The sequence below is a fragment of the Triturus cristatus genome, chromosome 5_1 (genome assembly GCF_964204655.1).
Source record: "Triturus cristatus chromosome 5_1, aTriCri1.1, whole genome shotgun sequence".
Classification (NCBI taxonomy): Eukaryota; Metazoa; Chordata; class Amphibia; order Caudata; family Salamandridae; genus Triturus; species Triturus cristatus.
The window spans coordinates 182,254,126-182,259,732 of record NC_140587.1 but is presented as its reverse complement, the minus strand read 5'-3'; the positions used below and the strand labels follow the sequence as shown (position 1 = coordinate 182,259,732).

General features: G+C 56.9%; 2 pseudogenes; both read left to right on the top strand.

The window, feature by feature from the left end:
* Positions 1-1,621: 1,621 nt before the first annotated feature.
* On the top strand, positions 1,622-3,403 carry LOC146830608 (18S ribosomal RNA; annotated as a pseudogene).
* A 976-nt stretch (positions 3,404-4,379) lies between these two features.
* Positions 4,380-4,531, top strand: LOC146830607 (5.8S ribosomal RNA; annotated as a pseudogene).
* Positions 4,532-5,607: the final 1,076 nt, after the last annotated feature.

The following is a 5,607-nucleotide window of genomic DNA, read 5'->3' as shown; positions in this document are numbered from 1 at the left end:
TCCTTAGGTCCCAGCCATCTGATCGTGCCTTTTTCCCTCGGCCATCTAATCACGCGCAATGCTTTCCAATGGGACGACCAGATGGCTGGGCCGGCCTGGAAGTCCCGATGGGGGCACGTCCGCCTCTACAATCCCAGCCAGGCTTTAAATGCCTTGTGACTTTAGCATATCCTTTTCAAAATCAATATGTCAGGCCTATTGCCTTTATCGTAACATTCCATTATAAACAATCATGCCTGTAACCTTTATCACTGGCTTGTCGCCATAACCAACGCTGACCTACTGTGTGGGCCCATGCACCTTTCCACGAGTCAACCATCAGGTATTCTGTCATAGATTTACAAATATGTGCAAAATACAGTTGTCTAAGCAATATAAAATCTAGGAAGTCGGGCACCTCAGCATCCTGGGTCCCCTCCGTCACTCGGTGCGCACAGGTTACTGGAAAGGGGGGTGCCCTTCCTCCAGATTACTAAGGACAGGGTACTGCAGAACCCCTCTTGGCCTAGCGGTCCTGAGCCGGCAGCCAGACAGGCCAGGACACCCCCCAGCCCAGGGTCCTGCGGGCTTGGAGAGGCTGCCCCTGTGCCTCTGGGCCCAGGAGCCCCGCTGGGCCACGAGTCGGGTGCTCCAGCCTGCTGCTCAGCCAAAGGCCCGAGGCTGGGTTCTGTTGTGCCCGGGTAGCCTCCACCTGCTTGGCTTGGTTCAAGAGCTCCAGGGACCCGGGGGAGGACAGAAACTGGGCCTGCCCACTGGGGGCCCCATGGTCCCAGGGTGCGCACCAGCCGCTCAGCTCCTTCCTGATGGTCCATTTCTCTGAGCCTACTCAGTCAGACCTCTGTGAGGTCTTGGCGATTCTGAGACAGGGGAAGGCAGAACCCGAGCTCACCCACTGGAGGCCCGGGTCCGCACCTGCCTGTCAGCCCCTTCCCAATGGGCCTTTCCTCCGAGCCTACCCACCCGGGAGCAGGCAGGGAATCGAAGCCGGCTCCCACCGTGCAGAGCGGCCAACCAGGGGAGGCCCCGGCCATAATCCAATCGATTGGTCACTCTCGTTCCATTTAGGGATCGACTGCTTGGCCAGCCTCGGTTGTTGTTTCAAGCAAGGAGCTTCCACCCTGCAAGGATCGTCCGACTCGAGGGCCTCCCGCCTGGTGGGAGGCCCTTCACCCTACGCAGCAGAGCGAAGGCCAAGCGGCCCTGGCAGCTTGTGTCCCCCAGTGGTCCGACCTGAGCGGAAGGGTTCGGGTGACGCCAGGCCCTCGGATGCTGCTGCCCGGAGGGTCAGTAGGCCTTGTGCGCCATGCCGTCACCCCTCTCCACCCAGCACATTTCCACAGCAGCTCGGAACGACCATTCCGAGGAGTCCCGATGCCACCAGGCTCCGGCACCCCTGCGTCTCGCTCGGGCTACGCCTCGGCCTGCCTCTCCCTTCTGAGGGAGACGGCTGAGCCTGCTGGTGGCCACACAACTGCACCTCTCCACCCCTCCAACAAGCACTCCCGCCCATGCGTGTGGGCTCCTTCCCCTAGCAGGCTTCCAAGAGGGAGGGTTGTGCAAACGTTGCCAGTCAGGGAGCTGGGCATGCGGCTCCCAAACCCACCCCGTCAGCAGGTGCGGCTACCTGGTTGATCCTGCCAGTAGCATATGCTTGTCTCAATGATTAAACCATGCACGTGTAAGTACACATGGTCGGTACAGTGAAACTGCGAATGGCTCATTAAATCAGTTATGGTTCCAGTTATCGTTCCTTCAGTTCCATGGTACCACTGTTACTTGGATAACTGTGGTAATTCTGGAGCTAGTACATGCCAACGAGCTCTGAACTCCTGGGATGCGTGCATTTATCAGATCCAGACCAATCCAGGCTCCCCCGGCTGCTTTGGTGACTCTAGATAACCTCGGGCTGATCTCACGTCCCCGTGACAGCGACGATACATTCGGATGTCTGCCCTGTCAACTTTCGATGGTACTTTCTGTGCATTCCATGGTGACCACAGGTAACGGGGAACCAGGGTTCGATTCTGGATAAGGAGCCTGAAAAATGGCTACCACATCCAAGGAAGACAGCAGGCGTGCAAATTGCCCACACCCGACTAGTGGAGGTAGTGACAAAAAATAACAATACGGGACTCTTTCGAGGCCCTGTAATTGGAATGAGTACACTTTAAGTCCTTTAACGAGGATCCATTGGAGGGCAAGCCTGGTGTCAGCAGCTGTGGTAATTCCAGCTCCAATAGCGCATATTAAAGTTGCTGTAGTTTAAAAAGCTCATAGATGGATCTTGGGATTGAGCTGGCGGTCTGCCGCGAGGCGAGCTACCGCCTGTCCTAGCCCCTGCCTCTTGGCGCCCGCTTGATGCTCTTGACTGAGTGTCCTGGGGGTCCGAAGCGTTTACTTTGAAAAAAATGTGAGTGTTCAAAGCAGGCCGGTCGCCTAAATACTTCAGCTAGGAATAATGGAATAGGACTCCGGTTCTATTTTGTTTTGTTTTCACAACTGGGGCCATGATTAAGATGGACACTCGGGGGCATTTGTATTGTGCCGCTAGAGGTGAAATTCGTGGACAGGCGCAAGATGAACCAAAGCGAAAGCATTTGCCAAGAATGTTTTCATTAATCAAGAACGAAAGTTGGAGGTTCGAAGACGATCAGATACAGTCGTAGTTCTGACCATAAACAATGCTGACTAGTGATCCGGCAGCGTTATTCCCATGACCCGCCGAGCAGCTTCTGGGAAACCAAAGTCTTTGGGTTCCGGGGGAGTATGGTTGCAAAGCTGAAACTTAAAGGGATGGACGGAAGGGGATCACCAGGAATGGAGCCTGCAGCTTAATTTGACTCAACATGGGAAACCTCACCCGGCCCAGACACAGAAAGGATTGACAGATTGATAGCTCTTTCTCGATTCTGTGGGTGGTGGTGCATGGCTGTTCTTAAGTGGTGGAGCAATTTGTCTGGTTAATTCTGATAACAAATGAGACTCCTCCATGCTAACTAGTTACGCGACCCCCAGTGGTCGGCGTCCAACTTCTTAGAGGGACAAGTCACGTTCAGGTACACGAGATCGAGTAATAACAGGTCTGTGATGCCCTTAGATGTCTGGGGCTGCACGTGCGCTACACTGAACGGATCAGCGTGTGTCTACCCTTTGCCGACAGGTGCAGGTAACCCGCTGAACCCCGTTCATGATAGGGATTGGGGATTGCAATTATTTTCTATGAACGAGGAATTCCCAGTAAGTACGGGTCATAAGCTCGCATACTACCGATTGGATGGTTTAGTGAGGTCCACGGATTGGCCCCGCCGGGGTCGGCAATGGCCCTGGCGGAGTGCCGAAAAGACGATCAATCTTGACTATCCAGAGGAAGTAAAAGTCGTAATAAGGTTACCGTAGGTCATTAACAGCAGAGCAGCCCGAGTGACCGACAGCACCAGCCCAAAACCCTTGGCCACCTCCTGCAAGCACACTGTAGGCACAGGGCTTGGCCCTACTCTGGCGCACACCGGCCGGCGGAGTGGACCTTGGTCGCATGGGGCGCTTGGGTGAAGACCAGGCCTCGGCGGGTCTTCCTCTGCCGGGGAAGAACCCGACCAACTGAGGGACAACGGATGTGGGTGGCCCCCAGCCCCTGTCCCTTTCTCTGGGAGGGGCACAGCAGTGGGCCCTCCCAAGGCAGAACCCATGCTTACCTGGCACGAACCCCGCGGTGGGCGGAAACCAAATGGCTGTGCCTCCCCTAGCTGGGATCACCCCAACCCTAAAAAGGCCCTGCTTCCCTGGGCTCTCCCGTGCCCGAGTCTCAGCCTGTCTGGGCTTTGGGCAAACGAGTAGCGGCATTCTTGTGCAGCAGGGCAGCCTGGAAGAGAAAGAGCTGAGGGTCTGCAAGGAGACCCCCGGTTGGACTCGGAGAGAGGCGTGTGGGATGGAGAGACACCCGTCTCTCCGCTTCCAGCACCTCCTACCTGGGCAAGGGTGGGGTGGGCTCCCCACCAACCCGCTGGCACTGTTCGGGATGCCTGGTGACAGACGGCTGACGTGCAGGTGGGGCGACCCTTCCTCGTTGCCAGGTACCTAGTTTGAACCGGTCCCGTGCAACCAGGCCGAGGGGTTTGAAGACTCACGCAGTGGGGCTGCTGCCTGCTATCATTGCTTTGGGAGCCCCCTTCCTCGCCCGCGTTTGGGTGGGGGGGGAACTCCTGGGCTGAGCACCTGGTAACAGGTTTTTCCTCCCAACGGTGCAGCCTGACTCCCAGAGGGGAAGCCTTGAACGGGGCGCCCAGGCCGTCTTGCCGCGCGGGCGATGGACAGATGGTGTCGCCTTCCTCCTGCCTCACCTGCTCCCGCCGGTAGGCAAACATTTTCGAAAAGTTGCCTGTGACCCTTGGCGGTGGATCACTCAGCTCGCACGTCGATGAAGAATGCAGCTAGCTGTGAGAATTAGTATGAATTGCAGGACACATTGATCATCGACACTTGAATACACCATGTGGTCCCGGGTTCCTCCTGGGGCTACGCCTGTCTGAGGTCAATCGTGGCTGGGTCAAACCCCTGATCGCCCGTGGCAGGGTCCCTCACCGGGTCCTGTTGCAGAGGTACGCTGCCGTCGTGCCTAGCCCCGCTCCTCTGCCTCGGTGAGGGTGGGGGGTAGGCGATCGGTCTGCCCTGGGCCAGTCCCGGGACACCTGGCTGCGTGCCACACATGGCTATCTGTGGTGTCCTACTGTCTGCCCGGGCGCACTTGCCTTTGTGCCCACCTTCACGGCTGGCTTCCTGGGGAGGGGGAACCCCCTCCAGGTCCAATCCAGGGAAAGAGGGCGTGCGCTGCTGGGACGTCAGGCCCCTTCTCTGGCAGGGGCCTGGCCTTCCCCGGCGGCTCCCCCCGATGCTTCAGTGTTTTTTCCGACTACGACCTCAGATCAGATGTGGTGACCCGCTGAATTTAAGCATATTACTAAGCGGAGGAAAAGAAACTAACCAGGATTCCCCCAGTAACTGCAAGTGAAAAGGGAAGAGCCCAGCGCCGAACCCCCACCTGGCGGCGGGTGCAGGAAATCTGACTACAGAAGAGTGACTCGCCGGCATCGCTCAGGGGGCCCAAGTCCTTCTGATTGAGGCTCACCCCATGGACGGTGTTTGGCCGGTATCGGTATCGGCCCCCAGTGCTCCAAGATTTGGTCTTCTCTGAGTCGTGTTGCTTGGAAATGCAGCCCAAAGCCGGTGGCAAACTCCATCTAAGGCTAAATAAGGGCGCGAGACCAATAGCCAACAAGTACCATAAGGGAAAGTTGAAAAGAACTTTAAAGAGAGAGCTCAAGAGGGTGTGAAACCATCGAAAGGTAAATGGGTAGGGTCCGTGCAGTCCGCCTGGAGGATTCAACATGGCAGGAAGGCCCCTGAGTTCCAGAACCCCACCGTGAGACCGGTGCCCGGGCCCTACTCAGCCCCCGCAGGGCGCATTTCCTCCACCTTTGGTCGAACAAGAGCTGCACAACTTGGAAAAATAAGGAGTGATTGAAAATGTCATCGGTCTGACACCCTGGGTCTCCCCCATGGTAATTGTAGAAAAGCTAAAACAACCAGGAAAAATACGGTTGTGCATAGACA